Genomic DNA, 23,509 nt, shown 5'->3' on the forward strand with positions numbered 1-23,509 from the left:
CCAGCACTCAAGATGGTCAAGGTCATCAAAAACAAGGAAAGTCTAAGACGTTGTTGCAGCCGAGAGGAGCCAAGATGACTAAATGTAAATAGCTATCCTAGGGGGAATCCTGGAATAGAAAAGGGATATTAGGTAAAAATTAAGGAAATCTGAAAGTATGGACACGATGACTAAATGTAATTGGCTATCTTGGATGGAATCCTAGAACAGAAAGGAGATATTAGGTAACAATTAAGGAAATCTGAAAGTATGGCCTTCAGTTAATAATATATAAATACTCGTTTATTAATTATAACAAATGTAACATTAATATTAGATATTAATAATAGGGGAAACTGGGTGTGAGATATATGGAAATTTTCTGTAATACCTTCTCAATTTTTTTATAAATCTGAAATTAAGTCTATTTTTTAAAAATGCCATAATCCTTCAAAAAGTTAAACTCAGAATTACCAAAGATCCCAACAATTCCACTCCTAGATTTATACCCAAAAGAAGTGAAAAGAAACAAAGACATGTTAAGGCAGCATTATTCACAATAGCCAAAAGGTGGTAGAAACAGCCCAAATGTCATCAGATGATGAATGGCTAAGCAAATTTGAATACATACATACAATGGAGCATCATTCAGCCATAAAAGGAAATGAAGTACTGACACGGGCCACAACTCAGATGAGCCTCAAAAACATTATGCTAAGTGAAAGAAGCCAGACACAAAAGGTCATATATTTAAAACAGATCACACAGATTTATTTAGAAGGAAAGTTATCTTATTAATAAAACAGTGACAATTGGCAAGAACCTAAATGCCCAGCAACAAGACTTTCATTAAACAAACTGGAGTGTATCTATATCTAAAACCAACAGAACAGTGTCAAAGTAATCTCTCATTATTTGACGACGTTATCACAGTAAATAGTGGGGAAAAAAGGGCTTGCAAAATGTTAAAATATATGTGTGTGTGAGTGTATATTCCTACGGTGATAGGAAAAAAACTTAAATTTTCTATAATGAATATGGATCTCTATATACAGAGAAAAATATTATTTAAAAATAGCAAAAGGCTTAAACAATGTTATATTATCCTGACAGATTTTTTTCACTTAGTGATGAAAAATTTACTTAAGGCCTCCTGCTTCTACATCTAAGCTCTGATCAGGGAGCTGGCTTGACATGAAGAACTAAAGGGGAAAACAATTTGGAAATCACAGATAGCCGACTAAAGGCTTGATAAACGAAGGAATAGGGGACTTACACTTTTAAAAAATAGTATAGGCCACACTTTGGGTATGTAGCCTCGGACCGTTCCTGCTGGGTTAACGAGGATAAATAAACCAACCCTCAGAGTGCATTTCTATTGGCAGAAGGTCATCACATGACCCCTATCTACTTCGTAGATTAACTGGGTAGGTAAGGCAAAGTTATGAATACCTAACCAGAAAAGGGTGTGAGGCCTACAAAATTTAAGTAAATAACTTGCCCTTCAAATAGAAAGCTGGTAAAAATTCTTAAATTCAGAAGTATCTTCTTTGAGTCATAAAGTGGCAAGAAACAAAAAGTTAAACTGACAACCAGATCTGGGCTGGCCCTGGGGCAGCCCCTGCTATTAGCCAAACACTGCATCTCCCAAATGTGTGTATGCTTTGTGTTTTATTTCTTTAAGTGATAGGACATTTTTAGAAAGATTTAAATTTGCTACAAAAATATGGTCCTCTTTTCAAATTCTGATTTGCGTGTCCTGTTACTAACCTGGTCAATGTTTTTTGGGTGTGTGGGTGGGTGGGTAAGGATATATGTGTGGTAAGTTCATTAATAGTTCTTTTCAAACTAGGAACTAGAAGATAAACCTCCAGGTGAGTGCATAAATCTTAATTTATTCAGAGATAAAGATGAAATCCCTGACTTAGGCTTTGGAGCTCCTCAGAGAACAACAGGTCTCCCACTGACTCACATGCTTCCTCCTGCCTTCTCTTCCACCCCGTGTTGCATGCAAGCAACTTCAGGACATCTATGTATAGTTGCGGATGAGGGTAGGATGACCACTTGTTAGTAATAGTGAACAATTACTAAGACTCATTATGGGCACTCTGAGCCAGTCACAATGTTAATTGTATTACATGTATGCCCAAGGCCACAGCTAAAAATGGCTGCAGAGTCCATTCTCTTGACCTCCATGTCAGTCCACTCCACTAGATGCTCCACTCCCCTGTATGAGGTCGCTGCACAGGGCCATGACCCCTGAGCAAAGTTTGAGGAAACCAGGGTGGAGCGAAGGAGCCGCTAAGGGGTGGAAGGTCCAAAGTCAGGTCACTCATCTTTAGATGAGCTAAAAAGTGTACACCGCAGAGGGGAAAATTTGGAGGGGTAGTGATGTCCCAGGTGCTAATGCAACATCCATGCCCCAGCGAGGGAGGCCACTGAAGTGGAGTAACGAGCCCATTCCTCACATGGCCATTGCAGCAGAAGGGAGAAGGTCCCCAGCGAGTGCAGGAGAGACTCTGTGCTGTCCCACTGCCACTCTTCCTCCCCGCACATCGGGCAATAGCGCTGCTAAGGGCAGGGTGCTTGCAGACAGAGGGGCATGCAGGGCTGCCAGCTCCATGAAGATCAACACCCTGGGTCAGCAGAAACAGCAGCTGGTCTTAGCAAAGATCCGTCACTTTTCCTCTTTGTGATCAGCACTGGGAACAGGTGGTGGGCTTGGAGAATCCACGTGAGGGGGCATCTCAGTATTTGTGGACAGTGCTCATGTCCAGCTTGATGACAAGGGCAGCCAGAGGGTCTGTCTCAGAGCTACCCTCTCGTTATGGTGCCTCTCACCTCCATCCTGTCAGAAGGCCCCTCCTTGGGGTAGCAGATCAGGCCAGAACTGAGGAGGTATGAAACATACCAGAGAGTTTTCTGGGGATGTCAAAGTCAATGTTGGTGACAACACTGAGATACGGCAGAAGGTTTGGGTCTTCCACATCAGGGTGGGGTTGAGGGTTTACAAGAAGGAAAGACTGAGACCCAGGGAAAACATGACAATGAATTACAGCCCTACATCTGGGTGCACACTGTGGAGGCATGGTCCCACGGGCTGCTCAGTTGCCACCATATCCAAGAAAGCAGGTTGGGTCCAGGTGGGCAGTGGGGCAAGTATGACAAGATCTTGGCTAAACACTGCATGACATCCTGAAATCCAGCCTTAACCTGGAGACTTATGCCCATTTATCTAAGCATGAGGGATGTAGTACTTTGTCTCTTAGGCTGCAAATGATGTGTGACAAGGGGTTTGAGGAAGTCCTCCATAGGCCCTGGTGGGGAGGGTGAGGTCACTCCACATGCTAGGCTTTTGGGGACAGAAGCAAAACCTCCCCCCACCTCCCCAGGGCATGCATGCCATCTTGCCAGGAGTGTGCCCAGGCTGAGGCATTATAAAGGAGAAAGTACACATCCACGTGGAAGGACAGAATAAATGGTGGTAGGCTACGTAAAATAGGAGCTTCAGGTGCCCTGACCCATTAATTTAATTTAATAAGACCCCTCCAAGCCTTTTAAAAATTGGAGCGATGATAGAGGCAACTCATTCTATTCCAGATGTGACTATGAGGTAGAACCTAGAGTCACAGACTACAGCCAAACAAAGGACTCTGGTCAAGTCTTTTTTTTTCCTCCCCTTAAGGTATGCACTTTTAGTGAACAGCCTCACCATCTCAGCTAATGCCCAGAGAGACCAAAAGTCTTCATATATTGAAAGTTTGGTAGCAAAAAAAGGGGTCATTATGACTGACCACTCAAAACAGTCCTAGCCACAGAAATCAGATGAAAAGAAATAAAAGGCATCCAGATCATCAAGGAAGAAGTCAAACTTTCACTATTTGCATATGACATGATAGTTTACATAGAAAACACAAAAGACTCCACCAAAAAATTGCTAGAACTGATATATGAATTTAGTAAAATCATAGGATACAAAATGAACGTACAGAAACCTGTTGTATTTCTTTACACCAATAATGAAGCAGCAGAAAGAGAAATCAAGGAATCAATCCCATTTACAATTGCACCAAAAATGATAAGACAGTTAGGAATAAACCTAACCAAAGAGGTAAAAGATCTGTACTCTGAAAACTATAAAACACTGATGGAAGAAATTGAAGAGGACACAAAGAAATGGAAAGACATTTTATGCTCATGGATTAGAAGAACAAACGTTGTTAAAATGTCTATATTCTTCAAAGGAATCTACACATTTAATGCAAACCCTATCAAAATACCAACAGCATTTTTCACAGAGCTTGAACAAACAATCCTAAAATTTGTATGGAGCCACAAAAGACCCCAAACTAGTCAAAGCAACTTGAAAAAGAAAAGCAAAGCTGGAGGCATCACAATTCCAGACTTCAAGTTATATTAAAAAGCTGCAGTGATCAGGACAGAATGGTACTGGCACAAAAACAGACACAGAGATCAATGGAACAGAATAGGAAACTCAGAAATGAACCCATAACTGTATGGTCAATTAATCTTTGACAAAGCAGGAAAGAATATCCAATGGGAAAAGTCTCTTCAACAAATGGTGTTGGGAAAACTGGACAGCAACGTGCAAAAGAATGAAACTGGACCACTATCTTATACCAAACACAAAAATAAATTCCAAAATGGATCAAAGAGCTAATGTGAGACATGAAATCATTAAAATCCTAGAGAAGAACACAAGCAGTAACCTCTTTAACACTGGCCGTAGCATCTTCCTTCTAGATATGTCTCCTGAGGCCAGGGAAACAAAAGCAAAAATGAACTATTGGGACTACATCAAAATAAAAAGCTGCACAGTGAAAGAAACATCAACAAAACTAAAAGTCAGCCCAAGGAATAGGAGAAAATATTTGCAAATGACACATCTGATAAGGGTTATTTTCCAAAATATGTAAAGAGCTTTTAAAATTCACCCCCCCAAAAATATAATCTAATTAAAAATGGGGAGAAGACATGAATAGACCTTTTTTCCCAAAAAGACATACAGATGGCCAACAGAGACATGAAAAGATGGTCAATGTCCCTCATCATCAGGGAAATGCAAATCAAAACTACAATGAGATATCACCTCACACCAGTCAGAATGGCTAAAATTAACAAGTCAGGAAACGACAGATGTTGGCGGGGATGCGGAGAAAGGGGAACCCTCACCCTCGTACACTGTTGGTGGGAATGCAAACTGGTGCAGCCACTCTGGAAAACAGTATAGAGTTTCCTCAAGAAGTTAAAAATAGAACTACCCTATAATCCAGCAATTGCACTACTTGGTATTTGCCCAAAGGATACAAAAATACTAACTTGAAGGGATACATGCACCCTGATGTTTATTGCAGCATTATCTACAATAGCCAAATTATGGAAACAGCCAAATGTCCAACAAGTGATGAATGGATAAAGAAGATGTGGTATAAATATACAATAGAATATTACCCAGCCATTAAAAAGGAAGAAATCTTGCCATTTGCAATGATGTGGATGGAGCTAGAAAGTTTTATGCTAAGTGAAATAAATCAGTCAGAGAAAGACAAATACCGTATGTTCTCACTCATGTGTGGAATTTAAGAAACAAATGAGCAAAGGGAAAAAGGGAGGGGGCAAACCAAGAAACAGACTCTTAAGTATAGAAAACAAACTAATGGTTACCAGAGGAGAGGTGGGGGGGGGGTGGTTAAAAGGTGATGGGGATTAAGGAGTGTACTTGTGATGAACACCACGTGATGTATGGAATTGCTGAATCACTGAATTGGGCACCTGAAACTAATATTACACTGTATGTTAACTAATTGGAATTTAAATAAAAACTTTTAAAAAAGATGTTAGCTGAGAGACACATAACAAAAAAATTTAAATAATAGGTATTCAATTGAGAAAAAAAGAAACAAAATAAGAATAAGCGTTTATGCAGAAGATGAAAAAAAATGGACTACACAGTTTATATAAAAAGCAATGCTATCACCCTCCCCTGAGTGGACTGGGCAAAGTCTGGACCATTCTCCTTAGGGAGATGTGGGGAAGTGTTTGGGAAGGCATGGAACTTCCTGGAACAATGCATCTCATGATATTTGGAATGACTAAAAAAAAAAAAAAAGTGTACAATCAAAACACTCAGTCACATTGCAGAACTTTGGGGAATAGAATTCCAGTTGACTACTGTCACCTTCACCATTCCGGTTTTTAAATCCTGAGTCAAGCGGCAAAAAATAAATAAATTCAGTCATGCCGATGTCCTCTCATTTTCCGCACAAGTGAGGTTTTGTCAAGAAAGAAGGTAACACGCTTTCTGCCTGGAGACATTTGGGGGGGAAGGGGGAGGGGCTGGACTTGTGGTTCTCCTGCTTGCTGATCCACGTCTGCCAGAAGGTGGGCAGTGAGGCCAGGATGGAACCACCGACCCACACAGATGCCTGCGCTCAGAGCATGCTGATCTCACCCTTCATCACGCTGGGTGTCAGTGGGGAGCTCCCTCTCCATCCTATTGGTAAAGCCTTTGGTACAAGGCTTTGGTACCGGTGGTCCCACCAGATAGCACTGCGTTGGGATACATGCCACGTGTTGTGGACAGTCACACTTCACCCTGGAGGTGCAGGTAGTTTCATGAATGTCTCAGGATCCCAAGCCCAGGAAGGAAGGCTGGAAGAACCCCAGGGCAGCAGAACCACTTGTCACCAGTGGTGAGCACTTGACCTTCCCAGGCTCACAGCTCTTCTCCAAGGGAGGAGCTGGGGGTTGCTAGCCATCCGCTGCTCCAAGTCCAGGGCACAACTGCAGGGCTTCTCCTGGAGGCTTCCCACAGTTTCCTGCCTGGCATGGTGGTAAAGCTCCGTGAGGATTTCCTAAGGCCATCTGTCAGGTCCCGGCCAGTCAGGTCCAGGCACAGGATGGCGTGCCTCTGTAGATGGGCACGGTGTGAGTGAGCTCATGGCTGGAGTCCATCGCACGTCTGTGGTGGGGCCAGAAGTGTAAAGGACGGCATGGCTGGCTAGGGTGCTGGAGGTCGGGAATATGATCTGGGTCCTATTCTCCTGGCCTTAGGGTTCGGGGGGGTGGGTCTCAGTCAGCACATGGGGTGCTTGCTCTTCAGGGGCCACATGCAACTTGCTATAGAATGTGGTGCTAGAGGGGCACCTGGGTGGCTCAGTTGGTTAAGTGACTGCCTTCGGCTCAGGTCATGATCCTGGAGTCCCGGGATCGAGTCCCACATCAGGCTCCCTGCTCAGCAGGGAGTCTGCTTCTCCCTCTGACCCTCTTCCCTCTCATGCTCTCTGTCTCTCTTTCTCAAATAAATAAATAAAATCTTTTAAAAAAAAAAAAAAAAAAAGAATGTGGTGCTAGATCTTTTCCATCATCCCAGCTGATGACAATGCCATGTTTGGTGGGGTACTTCAGGCTCAGGGGTCCCCTCTTACTATGGGCCCAGTAATCCACCGACAAGTCTTTCTGGCCCATGTGCACAGTCATGCTGGGGGTGCCCCACAAGGGAAGGAAAAACATCCTCCCTGACAGAGGGAGGTGGGGTCCAGACAAACCAGGACCCCTCATTTCTGAGCATGAGGCACACGAAGCTAACAAGTGGATGCTGAAATTTGGTTCCTAAGAGAACCAATATTTAAGCATGGCAGATCATCCAAAAGAAGTTGTGTTGTCAAATTCGAAGTGTAAAACAAAAATGTAGAAGGCCTATCTGGCGGGCAGAGAAGCCAGGCCTATAGTGAAGGAATATGGGAGGTGGGCAGCCAGCGTGGTGTTACCCCTGAGCTGAAATTAAGAGGACACACTGGCTCTGTTTGTGAACATGAGCAAGGCAGGGTGGTCTCCTTAAAATAACAGCCAATCATCCTGGCACAAGGAGGAGCTAACTTCCTCCAGGCTCCTTTCCGGTACCGTCTTTCCCAGTAGTAGAATCTGTGTGTGAATACATTTCTAAGAAGTCTCTATTTGGGAGAGAAAGCGGCGCTTCAGGAACACTGGAGTGTGCATAAGAATAGCATGGGACCTTGTTTTGAAATGCTGATTTTAGGCACAGCAGGGGACAGATTCCAGGGCCTCATTCCAGGAGATCGGAATCTACATTTTTAATTAGCCTCCCTCAAGGGTTTCTTCTGTAGGATATCCAGGTCACATGTTAAGAAACAAAAGCTGACATCCCACTCCTCAATCAGACCCCAACGCTAGTCGACCCAAGTGTTCAGGTTCTCAGAGAATTTTCTGCATCATAGAATATGTGCAACGCAGGGCAATAGATAAATACAGACAGACAGACCCCAGTGCACACGTATTGTGAGCATTTTCCCAGGAGGAATAAAACACTGTAGTCAATTGCATCCAAAAGGCCAGAGACTAAATTAGGACCAGAGGCAAAAAATCCTGTGGTATGATTTAGAGTCTGGCAGTGGTCCCTGTGGGGCTGACATAATTCAGGTGGTTAGTTCTCCTTACGGTTACCAAAGATTTTTATTTCCTCAGTTCCTTACAAACGGCGAAGTAAGTTTTCTAAAATCTAAATTTCTCACACACATATGATATTAAAACCCAAGAGAATTGTCAATGCTCTCGGCTGCATTCCAAGAAGAACACACTCCACGGAAACCACCTGCCCAAAAGGGCACGGCCAATCGCCTCGTGTAGCTCAACTCCCAACCGTAAGTGAAGCAGTTTGGCCGTCAGAGGGCCAAGGTGCCCTGTCTTTGGGCAATTCCCGGACAGGTGACTTCGGCTGGATTCCAAAATGATGTGGTGGCGCTCCCTAGTGAGCCAGTGAATCAGGAGTTTCCTCAGGGCTCCACTCAGTGGATTCAGGCAAAGAGCAGCAGGTACTTCAGGCTCAGGGGTCTCTTCTTACTATGGGCCCAGTAATCCACCTACTGGTCTTTCTGGCCCATGTGCACAGTCATGCTGGGGGTGCCCCACAAGGGAAGGGGGTGTGAAGCTTGGGTACGGGGTGGAGGCGGAAAATGTCACCACCCAGCGCTGGCAGACAGACGTGCCTCCAGCCAGCTTTCTTCTTACCTAAGAGGGGAATGGCAAAAGAGACTGCACTATGTGGGGCTCTCCAGATCTATGGGAGAAAACTGAACGGAATATATCGAATCGTCGTTATCATCTAAGACTAGACTGACCGATCATGATACCTTTAAGAAACTACCTTCCAAAAAAATGACAAAAGAATTTAAGGATTACAAGGGCCAGAAGTGATGGATTTGAGAATTCTTTGCAGTGGATGCATGCTGCAAGGGAAAAACAGCATTACACCAGCATGGAGATGTGCTCCCGGTGAACGGAGAATTGGCATTCGCTCCGGAGGAATCCGTGACTAGAGCACAGAAGGATTCTTCAAGAGAACTGATGTGAAAGGACACGGGAGCTTTCAGAGGGGCAGCAGTCCCTGGTGTGAAAGAAAAAGCCCTTGTAAACTGTGCTCTCCTCATTGGTCCTGGGACCCTCCTAATTTCAGCTCTGCCTCGTCCCTCTCCATGTAGCCAGATAAAGGGAAGCCATAATAAAAATAACAACATTCGACAGAGATCCAAAAAAAAAAAAAAAAAAAAACCGAAGAAGAGAAACATAGATTAAATAAAATTAAAAAAAGAATTTCAAAATCCCAAATTTCAAGGATTAGAGATGAATAGGAAGAAAAAAATAAGAAATAAAATCATCGAAAATATCAAATAAGTACAAATTTAGCAGCAAAGAGAGACAAAACAGCTTAAAATGCAATAATATTAACATAGCTGTGAAGAACTTTCATTAGACACTTGTTACCTAGGCACTGGGCTAAGAACTTGAGATGCATTTAGTACTCAAAGTGACTCATCACTAACTCCATTTTACAGCTCAGAAACAGGCATAGACAGGAGTTAAACAACTTGCCTAAAGACACCTAGTGAGGAGCTGGTGGAAAGAGCATGCAAAATCCCATCCTCTGACCTCAAGACCTGCCCCTGGAGCATCACACTGTACTTTTTTTTCCAAAGATGAAACGGATGGGGTCCAGGGCAGGCCATCCCAGAATATGTCACTTTGACATATTGATTACTTTGAATTAACATTACTTTGAGAAAACAGCTGGTACAAGAAGGACACTGACCATCCTCCATCCCCCTGAAAGCAGACAATACAGTTTCCCATGGAAGGGTGCCCTCCCTGCACTAGGAGTTAGAGAGACATTGTTACCACCAGAGATAGGGAATTCGGGGCCAAGAAGGCTGTGTAAACAAACTCTGCTTGTTTCTTTCACTAATTAGTAGCCAAGCCTAAGTTTCTTTGTCTGGACAGTTCTTCAGAAATGTATTGTTTCTCTGTCTATAGGTATAAAAGCTGCCTTTGTTCACTTCTTTGGGTCTCATACTCTTATGGGGCTCTCATATGTATGTAATTAAATTTGTTTTTCTCCTGTTAATCTGTCCTCTGTTAATTTAATTATTAGACTAGCCAAGAGAACCTAAAAGGATGGGAGAAAATTTTCTACTCCCCAACAAAACCCTCAAAATTAATCATGAGACAAAACAATTAAGATAAAATTCAACTGAAGTTGGATTAAGAAAATAAAAGACTAGACAGCAGAGAAGAACAACAGCAAGTAGTGTGTTAAACTTCTAAATCAAGGAAAATTTAAAAAATAAAAAGGAGAAAAATTACCCAAAAAAAAGGAAGCTGTTTTAATAAAATAGAGGAGGAAACAGAAAGAAAGCAAATTAAAATGGCATAGATGATGTGAAAAATACCTTATTAAAGCAATGCCAAAATGCCAAGCGTTCTGAAAGAGAGAACGGGGCACTAATAAAATAGAAAATCGGAGTTCCCACCACATGCTCTCCCCAGGGGCACGAGGACTAACACTGACATCTTCGTCCCACATAACGCTGCAGAAGGGGTCTTTGAGCACTTTTAAGCCAAACTGGCAGAGAAACTCTAGCAAACCTCCAATTTTACCTTCATTACAGGGTTGACAGCAGTCCATGTTTGACACGGTGTTTCCCAAAAAACACTACTTCTAAAATATATTCTTAAAAAAAATAAAAGAGCCTCACTCCAGATACTTCTGGAATGCCGCTGAAGTCCCCTCTGGGGTTGTGTCACTGGACCCCTCCGAGAGGCACAGTTCACATCAGAGCTGCTCAGTGCACAGCCCGACAACCTGTCCTGCTAGAGCTTCGTGCTGCAAACTTGCATGCCAAAAGCCCTGAGAAGTCCTGCAACAAAGAAACCTGTTTCTCTTTGTTCGAGCCATTTTATTTGACCTTGAAAATCCCAACCATTTTTCCATGAATAAACTCTATTTTCATCCTAAAGCAGTTTTATGGGAAGCACTCCAGAAAATGCGGTCCTAACAATGGGTCACTTGGTCTCAGAGGGAAGGCAGTATTTACTAAGGCATAACCACACCAATTTAAAAGCAAACGCTATAGACATAGATTAGGAAAATGAAGCTTCTGTGGGGAGTGGTAAATACATCACGCAGACAAGTACATGTGCAGACAGAAAAGTCAGGCCTTTTATAACAGCAATTCAGGAAGGAGAAATGTGGGGAAAAGGACATGATAAATGAACTCCACCAAGAAGACCCTCAACTCCTGCCTCCCAGAAGAAAATCCACCTGGTGCTTCATGATTAATTCACCTGCAGTGCTAGAGTAATCTGTGCTTTAGGAACCACAACCAAACCAAAACCAGAAACAAAACAAAGCTCATGTTTTCAGTAAAGAGATATTTAATCAGCAGCAGAGATTAAGCCATTGGCTACATGTGCCAATAAAGTAAAAAGCATAAAATGAGACCTTCACCTGGCATTCCAACAGTCCCCATACAGCTGGGTTATGCCAACATGAGCAGCACAATTTCAACTACAGAAAAGAATGACATTTTCTTACATTACCTCTCCAAGTCAGATGGCTATTATCCTGACTTTTATAGCTGGGAAAAATAAAGTCTATTTATTGTCATTCTTTAGAGGAATAGCATAAATAAGACACTTAAATGAGTGATATAAAAGAAGTTACATACAAATCCAGTGACATTATTTCCAAATATATAAAAATCCTATTCAATTTATAATGGTCAAAATCTTTTTTTAAAAAGTATTGGTCAGAACAATCTGACAACTGGATTTGAGCTGGTCTTTGGGAAGGGGTAGAATCTAAATTGGCGATAGATAAAGAATGCAGAAAGCATTCCAAGCAGGAAAAAAAAAACACCAACATAAATAAGATTTTAAGAGCTGAGGATGAGCACTGGATGGGTGTGTGGAGATCTGCTAATGAGATGAGTATCCATCTTTGACAGCAGTAGGAATCAATACGGGGCAGATGAATGTGGAATCCAGCTACGGGAGGTCTCTGAACCTGATACCACACATCAAGGGAAGGAGACAACAGTTCCTCGGCAAAGTAGTAGCACGACTGAGGTTCTGTTGAAAGAAGATGAAACCGGAATTGATATGCTTGTTGAGAGGAAGGGGAGAAGAGACTGGGTGAAGGAGATGAGCAGGAATGCTCTTTTGCTGATCAGACAGGAAGTAATTAAATCTTGCACAAGAGTGGCAGCAGTGAGAACAGAAAAGATGGAATCCTGGAACAACCTGAAAGGTATTTAGAAGGTGATACGTCTTGTGTCTGGCTGCTTAACTCCTATATGTTAACTTGGACATGGGTCAGGTTGCATTACTACAAGTCTTAAGGGCTAGGAGAATTACAACGTCATTACCCCGAGAAGTCATCAATTTGGCTTTATACATATTAAACTTGAAGCAATAGAAGGATTTCTCAGATGAAATGCCTTTAAGTCTCAGCGGGCTCAGACTCAGGTCTGGAAAATCCTGGGCTTGATTGGGCTACCACCAAAACAGGTGTGAGTCGACTTCTACTGATGGTAATGCTCCCAAAGCACAGCCCCGGGAACTGATAATGCCAATCAATATTTTCTGCTCCCTGGAAGAAATCTTTCCTAGCTGCAGTGTGAATGGGCTGGATTGCAAAACTGTGATCTGTTCAGAGGGTAACTTTGCGGAAAGCAGGAGTGGATTGGAATCAGCCTCCCTTGGGAATGGAGAGGACGAGTCTTACAAGCTCATCCCCTTCTATCGTGATCCAGAAGCCAATTTCCGTTCAGTGATCACAGAAACACATACAACAACTGGGAAGCTAGATAAACCCCAGTAGGTAAATGCCCAGGAGACATTAAAATCTGACTGCAGCCAGCGTGTCACCTTGCCTCCAGTTAATCCTGGGACCCTCTGATTCTGGCAGAACACACACAGAACCCAGGAGAATATGTGCCCCTGGAAAACATCAGCCTAGATGGTTTTACCGTCCAAAGATGAATAAACTGAAAAGAAAAAATATGTAATATGCAGACAAGTGGGGATTCAGGAAAAAGCATACTTCGAGAGGTGGCACAGCAAATAGTAGAAAAGCCTAAACTGGATCTATTTTGCATTCCAAATAAATGTTATAAATGCACAAAAGGCTTTGTGAACCCACATGACAGGTGAGGTAAAAAAGAACTTAAGAAACCATTTCAGAAGACACTTAAATACCCTCCTAAACTGGATGAAATGTTAAGTTGAAATAAAAAAAAAAAGATATGGCTCAAATTGGGGACTAGATCAAGAAGAATTAAAAGACAATAACAGAAATAAAGTCTGCTTTGGAGTGGAATTCAAATTAGAGGTGTAGAAAGGCAATAAAAAGTTCTCTAAGAATACAAAAGGAAGGGTCAAAGGACAAAGCGATGTGTGAGAAGATGATAGCTGTAGACAGATAGTTCATCTTTATGAAATAGGCATTTGTTTATCAGAGAGGGATTTGGTTCAAAGACACTGATGGAAAAAAAACAAGTCATTAATGGTGGCTTAGCTAAGAGACAAGTTTGCTTTCTCTCCTGTGACAGAAGTCCAGAGATGACATTTCTGGGCTGGTAGGGCAGCTACCCTACCAGGGACCTGAACTTATTTTTAGGCCTTCTTCTACCAGCGTTAATGTGTGGCTTTCTTCTCCACCTCACAAGATGGCTGCTGGCACACCAGCCATCACGCCCATATTCCAGATTAAACATGGAGGAAGAGTAAGGGCGAATGTGACATGCCAGGTGAGTCAGCCCCCCTTAAAGAGGTTTCCCAGAAGTCCCACCCAGTGACTTAGACATACATCTCACTGGGCTCAAATACATTGTGTGACTACCTCTACGTGCAAGGAAGACTGGGAAATAGAACTTTTAAGATGGGACCATTCCAAAATTAAGTCAGTTTATGAGTAAGTAAAAAAGAGAGAAGAGATACTGGTAGATAAATAGCCTATAACAAAACTCCTGAGACAAATACAATGACAAAGGAGCAGAGCGAATACACACAAATAGAACAGGTGATGATTTTCCTGTGCTGCATATGCAAATAAAAAGAGTTTGTCATGTTTCTAGTAAGGTCCAATAAAAACAACAACAGCAACAAAAGCCTACTTACCTAGATATCTTGGTAAAAATGCTCTAATTCCACACAGATTTTCTACAAAGAATTTAAATTTAGGCTCTCCTCAGACTTCTCCATGATTCTCAAAGACAGGCGATCACAAAATAATATATCAAGAGTCTTGGGGAAACAGATATTACACAAACATGGTAATTACAGTCAAAACACTACTTATAAAAGTAAGAGGGAAAAAAATCCCCCATACAGTGAAAGCATCAGAAAATAATCTCATAAAAAGTTAATAAAACATAGATTTTTCACCCAAATCTATGAATGAGAAACTCATTACATTCATGTTTAAGTAAGAATAAATTTAGTCTTAAAATTTACGAATGGGAAACCTGTGCTATAAAAGACCACAATCTGGGTAAATGTGAATCTGTTAGAGAGGTCGAGTAGCCAACTGCGTTTTCCAAAGGCCGACACGGCAGCACCTTCTCTCCTACATCTGACAACGTATGGCTTGGTGTTGAGAAAATCCTGAATCCAAATCCGGGCTCAGCAGGAAAGGATGACTGGTGTAGAATTACTAACATCACAAGATGGAAATAAATAAAATTAGCTTTTTATCCAAGACAGCATAAAGAGAAAAGCAAAAGAGACTCACAAAGAAGGTATTATTAAGATTAGACACATCTGTCTTTGGGGAGTAACACAGGTGGGCAGAAAGGGACAACTTCTAGTTTCCATTTTATATTTTTTGAAAATTTTTTGGTTTTGTTATGCTTCTATATTACTCTTGTGAGTAAAGAAAGCTAGCAGTTAATTAATAAAACAAAATGTATGCAACAGAAAAAAATAGACACATCAATAACAACATTAGATATAAGAAAGTGATAAATAAAGTAAATATTAGCTCTAGTTCTTGGGTTAAAAAGTAAAATAAAATAAACAAATTTCTAACCAATCTTATTTTGAAAAGGAAGGGAGGAACAGAGGGAGATAGGGAAAGAGGGAATCAGGGGAGGGAAAACATGAAATAAAAAAAAGTAAGACCATAGGTTAGGAGGCAATTAAAAATTTACAAAAAAAAAAAAAGGTTAGTAATTTCAATTTAGGCAAATAGATAACTTTCTAGGAAAAAAAATTATTTGTCTCAAGTAGAAGTAGAAACTCTAAATAGACCAATAACCATGAGATTAATGAGTTAATTTATCATATTGCCTGAAAAAGGCATAAAGCCCAAGGAGATTTTCCAAGTAAATCCTGTCCGAATTCCAGGGAATAATAATCCTAACATCACATTCATTTTCGGGAGGACTAAAACAACAGTTTCCTAATTAATTTTTGCAAATTTCAAATATATAGCATAATAAAAATGTAGACTAATCTCATTCCTTCATTTATACATAGAGTTATATATAAACACATTCATATACAGTTTATATTTAGCTTTAAATAAAGATATTATTACATGTATATATATAAAACTAAGCATACTGAATCAACACAGAATTAAAAAAATAATAAACAATGTTCAGGTTGGGTGAATTTGAAGACAATACAAATAGTTAACTATTAGGAAATATAGTAATGCAATGGATCATTTCATTAGGTCAAAGGAGAAAACGCACTGGTTAACCTTTGTAAATTCCCCCCAAATTCTGTGTTTACAACATGATCAAAACACATCCTAAACTAGGAATAGAGGAACACTAACTTCTTTTTTTAACTGAAATAAACAGTCCATACCATTTATTTATTTATTTTCTTTTTTTTTCAAGAGAGGTTTTGGATTTATTCTATTTTTTAAAAGATTTTATTTATTCATCTGACAGAGAGAGACACAGCAAGAGAGGGAACACAAGCAGGGGGAGTGGGAGAGGGAGAAGCAGGCTTCCTGCTGAGCAGGGAGCCCAATGCGGGCTCGATCCCAGGACCCTGGGATCATGACCTGAGCTGAAGGCAGCCACTTAACGGCTGAGCCACCCAGGAGCCCCCAGCCTATACCGTTTAATAGTGAAAAACTAAATCCATTTTAATTAAGGACAAGAATAAGATAAGAAGACTTCCTCTTACCATTTTTACTTAATACAGCTCTGGTTTTAGCCAATGTCATGAACACCTCCCACTCCAATGAGAGAGAAAGAAGGGGGGGAGGAGGGAGCAATGGGTGGAAGGAGGGAGAAGGAAGAAGGGTGGAGGGAGGAAAGAAGGGCGAGAAATTACAAAAAAATATAAGCATTCCATTTCTTGTGGTAGAAATAGCATAAAAGGCTCCCACTGGCCAAAACTAGGTTAATTTGAGCATAAAAAAATGACTATAAATAAATGTATCACAGAGAGTAAATAAAAATTTATGAGAACAGAGTGATTCCTCTCTTCCCCAAAGAACAGAAAACAGAAGAAAGCTCTTTTTCACAGAAGAATGACAACTAATAAAGGTGGAAGAAATTATATCATGGTAAAGGCACCAATTTGCACTCCCCAATGTAATAATGGATCCAGGGAAAGATTCATTGGATGATAAAAGAATTAAGTGCCAGGTTATTGGGAAATAGGAATTTGTCCCTATTACTAACTCTGAAGACAAATTGTACCTTTTGATGGAGAACTCTAAAGATCACCACCTTAACCAATAGATCATCGTAAATAAAATTAAAAGACACATTATAACCACATCATATATGATCGAGTTAATGTCTCTAATATATAAAGACTTCATACAAATTGGAAAGAGACCAAGACCTTACCTAGGGAGAGGGTGTTGGCAAAACACAGGCACAGAGAATTTGCAGAATCAGAGCTTCACATCCCTTTGTGTTTTCACTGGCACGTGGAAGAAACAGCACTGGATGGGCTTGCCTCAGAACCCTACCAACAGATGCTTCACTATATAGGGGTGTTTTTCCCAAATAGTGCCCCCAGGGACCCAGGCCCCCAGGCCACCTTTCCGTTTTCCTGCCATTCTTAGCCTGCAGCTTCCCATCCTTGGTCACAAGAAGCTGGAAGAAGTGGAAAGGTAAAGATTTGTGGCAGCTGAGCCTGTCCTTTTTTGTCCAGAAAACATCTTTCCCAGAAGTCACTGTCAGAGAAGTGACTTAACCACAGCTCCCTGCAAAGAGTCAGCTTCCACTATCCCTCCTCCGTTGATGAAAGGGCAAAAACAGGAAGGCTAAATCATAGCACTCGGTACCGAGCACGCTCACAGAGCATTAGCGTATGGGATAGGTTGTTACAACTTTTCCAAAAGCAACTCTTCAGCCTATTAGGAAACCACAATGTACTTTTCGGATTGATCTGTTCTGCTCTGGGGAGCCGTTTCTAAGGAAATGATGAGAAATTCAGTCAATGATTTGTATACATTGATATTCATCAAAGCAACATTTCTTAGACCCTCCCTCACTAAACAAATAGACAAAAAAGGTAAATTTAAGTTCAGTGCCCAGTAATAGGTGAATGGCTGAAAATGCAGGGTGGGGTGTAAGGGAGGCTAACTGTGCGAGCTGGTCAAGTCACAGAAACACTTGACATCTCAGTGTTCCCATCTGTAAAATGGAGTTAGTAATATTTCCTACATAAGTCTAGAAGGATTAAATAAAACTTTATATGTAAAGCATACAGCAAAGTGCCACAATAAAAATCAATGCATAAGAGATAGATACATAGGCACGGAATGGTATATAGATCATTATACAGTGAATTAAAATAACACATATAAACATCAAAAACTGTATGGCAAGAGAATGAATCTGAAACACTACTACATGCACATGAATGTGTATTTATGGTGTGATTTCAGCATCGCACATATGCCCAGAGAAATGCATTAAGATAACAATGTTCTTACACCCGGCCATTGCATTACAGGAGATTATTATTTTATTCTTTATACAAGGTATTGTTTTCAAGTTGTCTATCTGATATAATCAAGGGTCAGGAACCTTTTTCTTAAAGGGCCAGTTAGTAGGTATTTTAGGTTTGCTGGCCTCATGGTCTCTCTCTGCCTTAATTACTCTCCTGCCACCGCAGCTTTCTCGAAAGGAGCCATAAATCACATGCAAATTACGGGTGTGCCCATGTTCCAATAAAACTACAAAAACAGGAGGCAGGCCGGCCCCAGGTCGCAGGCCCTCGCATAATGACGTATACATGTTGTATTTTAAAAATAAAATTTTTAAGGTGGTATAAGCAAAAATCAAGAAAAGAGGAATTTTCCTAGTGGTGAGGAAGCCTTGCACTATGCTTTATAGACAAGAGAAAACAGCCATTAGAGAGGAAGACAAGAAGTAATCCCTCAGTGGAAGAAGGAGTCAAGCTGATGGGGTTTTACTCAAAAAAAGAAAGGAAGAGCAAACTATTCTGTTGACCCCTGAACAACGCGGCTTGGAACGGCGTGGGCCCTTATACGTGGATTTTTTTCAATAGATACAGTACAGTACTCTCAACGTATTTTCACTCATGGTTTTCTTAATAACATTTTCTTTTCCCTAGCTTACTTTGTTGTAAGAATACAGTACGTAATACATATAATATACAAAATATGTGTTAATCGACTGTGTTCTTGGTAGGGCCTCTGGTCAACAGCAGGCCATTAGTGCTGAAGTTTTTTGAAGAGTCAAACGTTCTACTTGGATTTTCAACTGCATGGAGGGTTGGCACCCCTCACCCCCATGCGGTTCAAGGGTCAACTGTATATAGATTCACCCCGTAAGCTTTGGCCCTTCTCCCATGGTACATTGGGGCAGTAGGAAGCTCACAGGATTACGGCAAAACCAGGTCACACGGCAGCCTTACAGCTTATCATGGAGGGGGTAATGGAAGGTGCAGGACCCCAGGCCTCTACCCAGCACCCCAACAAAGGGCCCAGCGCCCCTGCTCAATGGGACATGGGACACGGATGCCTCGCTGCTCTCAAGTAATTCTGAGTAACAGAAAATACTTACTACTACTGAATCAAAATCCTCTGCTGGACTACTTCTCGTTCTGAACTCAGAGCAAGACTCTCTGCCGCATTTCAGATTTTAGTTATTTGAAGCCATGATCATGGTCCTTTCTTTCCACCCCAGAAATCCTCAAAGCACAGTTTTTCTAGAGCAAAAGTTGCAAATTGGAGGCTTACAGTTATGCCTGGCCTGGCCCACTGAGTACTGCCATATCATTAAATGGAATGAGTGAAAAAAAAAATCTTAAAAAACTAAAATTCTCGGGCGCCTGGGTGGCTCAGTTGGTTAAGCGACTGCCTTCGGCTCAGGTCATGATCCTGGAGTCCCGGGATCGAGTCCCACATCGGGCTCCCTGCTCAGCAGGGAGTCTGCTTCTCCCTCTGACCCTCCCCCCTCTCATGCTCTCTGTCTCTCATTCTCTCTCTCGCAAATAAATAAAATCTTAAAAAAAAAAAAAAAATTAAAAAACTAAAATTCTCTTCAATATTCAGTCTTTTGGTTTTCTTAGATAAATCAGAAGAACTAGCAACACGTTCACACGTGTCAGCAATTGGCTTGAAACCAAGTAGCCACCAGCACAGGCCCTGGCTCACAGTCCCCTACCTGCAATTAACTGCCCCCCTCCCCCAACCCTGAAAACCCATTATTTGCCTGGACTCCAAGGATATACAAGCTTCCTGCCCAGTCCTAAAAGGAGCCAGCAAATGGTGCTGCAAAGTGTCAAGCCAGGAGCCCAGAGAGAGTTTCTCATCCTAGGTCTCACAAATGCAGGGGCTGTGACCCTGGGAGAGGGCTGTCTCACTGTGGGGAACGTGAGAGGGTTAAGTGGGACATGGCTTAGGTGCCTTCCCCAGCCAGCATTCTATGAATCTATAAACGGCTTAGCTAATTTTCAAACCTCACTGAGCTCATTGCCTGAAAAATACCGGAAGTCATGAGTTCCACCTGCTAATAGCACTTGGAAAAAATAGATTTGAAAAATAAAATATCTGGATCCCTCAAAAGCCATCTGCAAATTCACACCAAGATGTGCTAAATGTAAAAACAAAGCCATTCACTCTACTTTGCTTCTGAAATGAAATTTCAAAGGCAAGAGTTCTTACAATTAAGAAAAAATTCCTACCACAAAGTTTTTAATGTTTTTATAAAAATTGTGTGTCAATTACATTATTCAATTGAGACCAGTGAAGACTTGAAAAAGGGAGGGGTCATGACCCCAGACTGACCTTCCTTTCCTTCTCTTGAAGTGTTACACTTCTGACACCTAATTCCTACCCTCCCCCTTTACTCCCACAGCTTGGGTTTAGATTTGTTTTATTTCTCTTGCCATAACCCCTTAACTTTCTCTGTATAGCTGAAATGGTTCATTCAATACTTTCTCTAGGAACTAAAAAAAAAATACCCTAGGTTAGCATGATAAATGCCATTTAACCCAGAGCAGGATTCAGACTTCTGGAGAGGAGAATCTGGCCTGCTGTCCTCTTACCTCCTTTCCTCACTCACAGCAGCCTGAGGCCCAGTGTCCAGTGTGGTCTCCACCCCAGGCCTCATCCACTTGCTAACAATGTGCACCAAACCAGGCCGTTCACTTCACCTATGGGTCCTGAGCAGGTAGCCAGTCTGAGCTACAGAATATCCCTTGACACAGCTGTTCACTGAAGTCTATATAAAATATTTAGATAAAAAAATACTTCCTGCTCCAGAAGATTCTCTGGATCACTGGGGAAAAATACCTTTTGTGGCAAAGTTTTGAGGCATGAGGAAACATGATCCTACAGCAGTGGGCTCTCAAGTAACAGATCCAGTGCTTTGGCCCTAGGGTGCCTAAGGTCAATGACAGGAGCATTCGATTTGGTAAAATTAAGTTTAACTGAAGAATAGCACAATGATTTCTAAATCACTGACAAGGCGATGTTCTGTTTAATGACCAAACTGTGAGTATGTTCTCAGAAGCAAGATCGTAAACTTGTGGGTCTCACTCTTAGCTCTGTGAAGACAAGCACTTTGGCTGCATATCCATTCACCAGGGTAACCTAGCCCCCAGCCCAGCGTCTGGTATATAACTGATGCTCCATCAGCAGTGTGAAAATAAAACAATTGCCCTTGGGGTGCCTGGTTCAGTCGGTGGAGTATAGGACTCTTAATCTCAGGGTTATGAGTTCGAGCTCCACAGTGGGTGTAAAGATTAATTAAAAATTAAAAATCTTAAAAAAAAGAAATCACTCTTAAAAGACACAACTTTTCAATTTGCTTTCTCAAACTAAATGTTTCTCCACTGCAGGGATTTTATTCTGCTGTATTTTTTTTGCACATTTTTGCCTTAAAACTTCAAGTAGATTTTTGTCTAGGTGTTAAAATCCCACACACAAACAAACAAATACTTGTCATATAATAGAAACTCAAGGAATGTCTTCTAGGTGAATAAAGCATTTGAAAATTACTTGAAAATAATTAACCAGAATTTTAAAAGATTATATACATGTACTTATATATTTTATATGTATTTCTATATTATCTGTACATAGATATGTATTTTTATTTCGGTTTGTGATCCAATAGTCCCTAGGTCAAATTTTTCATTAGACGCTTAAAGCCTCTTCAGTCTATATAGATAGTGATATTTTTCCTCTCTCCTGGGAAAAAAGCTGCAAGTAGCAATTAGTGACTTTCAACTATTTTCCCAAGGATGTCACACCAGGATCTGAATGTATGTTTCCAAGACAGATGCATTTTACTTGCTTGCAACAAAAGGATGGAGAATGTTTGCAAAGTTCTTGTGAGAGATATTTCATCAAAAATTGTACTAGCTTGCTACTCAAACTTGTCATGAAGATAGAGAACAGCAGTGTCAATAAAATTCCCTGGTGAAATGGAACCAAATGACTTCATTGTGAATTAATATGCCATCAGAGAGGTTCTAAGAAACACTGACAACCTCGTTCTTTCAAGCAGACACCAGGTTTAAGCCAAGTCCCCAAGCATGGCCCACCAGAGCCAAGGGGCCATATCAGCTCAGGCATTTCCAAAAATGAATGCACCACACAAGAAGCATGGGAACATATAAATGTTGTTTCCTATTGCCTGGGCTCTGAGTCCTTTGAAATTCTGCAATTTCTTCTCTATTGCTCCTTTCAGAAGATCTAAAAAGTCAGGTTTCTTCTGAAGAAGGAAGTCACTCACATATTGGTAAGAAAGTAATACTGAGAGCATCCCTTTGGGAAAAGTTATCAGGCATTCTTCTGTTCATGGCTGGGCCGGACAGCAGGGAGAAGACAGGTTCCATGTCTTACTGCATGATCTTGGGAAAGTCTCTCCAGTCCTCGGGCTTGCTCATTTATATTCAAGGATATTAAAAATTTAAGATATGGTCCAGCTATAAACTGCATTCAGTCTTTAAATAGTGAGTTCTGTTCCTGGGCACTATTCCTGGCACTTAGGAAAATCAATGAAAAAAGCAGGATAGAAATTCCTGTCCTTGTGGAGTTCACCTCTTCCAATTTTTCACTTACCGTTATGATATGCATTTCATGGATGCATACATTGTGCATACGCTATTCTAGAAGCAGTAAAATACAGACCTTCTCAACTCAGGTTGTTCCTTGGGGCACTCATTCATTTAACATTCAGAGACATACCTGCCATGGCAGATACCAAGACAAGTGTTTTTAGGATAGTAAGATAAATGTGACACAGTCCTTAACCTTGGGGAGCCTGTCATTTTGTAAGGAGGCTGAAAGGCAGGAGAGTTAATAGTGATCATACAGTGATCCTTATCGCATGGGAAATCAGTGCAGGGAGAATCCTATCAACTGGGAAACTCAGGATGTAAGAGTTAAGCTAGATCTTAAAAATGGGTAAATTTAGAGAGGGCTAAGGAAACTAAGCATAGAACACAGTGTAAGGAAGAAAGTACATAAGTACAGGAAAACGCATGTTTGGAGAAATGAAAAGAAGGTCCATTTGTCTGCAGCAGAGGTCCACGGGACATCCTGGGACATGGCTGGCTACCACCCACAGACCTGCAAGGCCAGCCTGGGGAGGGGGCTCTTTATTGCGCAGGCTTTGGTGGTTCCTGATGGTTTTGAACGCAGGAATGACATGCTCACAATGACAAAAATCAGTGTGGACCAGAGGAGGCAGAGACC

At 41.3% G+C, this 23,509-nt stretch overlaps 1 protein-coding gene across 5 annotated transcripts in view; it reads right to left on the reverse strand.

The window, feature by feature from the left end:
* The window catches only part of HECW1 (HECT, C2 and WW domain containing E3 ubiquitin protein ligase 1), a 430,370-nt gene that overhangs the window by 397,911 nt on the left and 8,950 nt on the right, over positions 1-23,509 (reverse strand). The gene's annotated exons all lie outside the window — the stretch shown is intronic.

The sequence above is a fragment of the Phoca vitulina genome, unplaced genomic scaffold, assembly GCF_004348235.1.
Source record: "Phoca vitulina isolate PV1807 unplaced genomic scaffold, GSC_HSeal_1.0 scaffold44, whole genome shotgun sequence".
NCBI classification, from domain to species: Eukaryota; Metazoa; Chordata; class Mammalia; order Carnivora; family Phocidae; genus Phoca; species Phoca vitulina.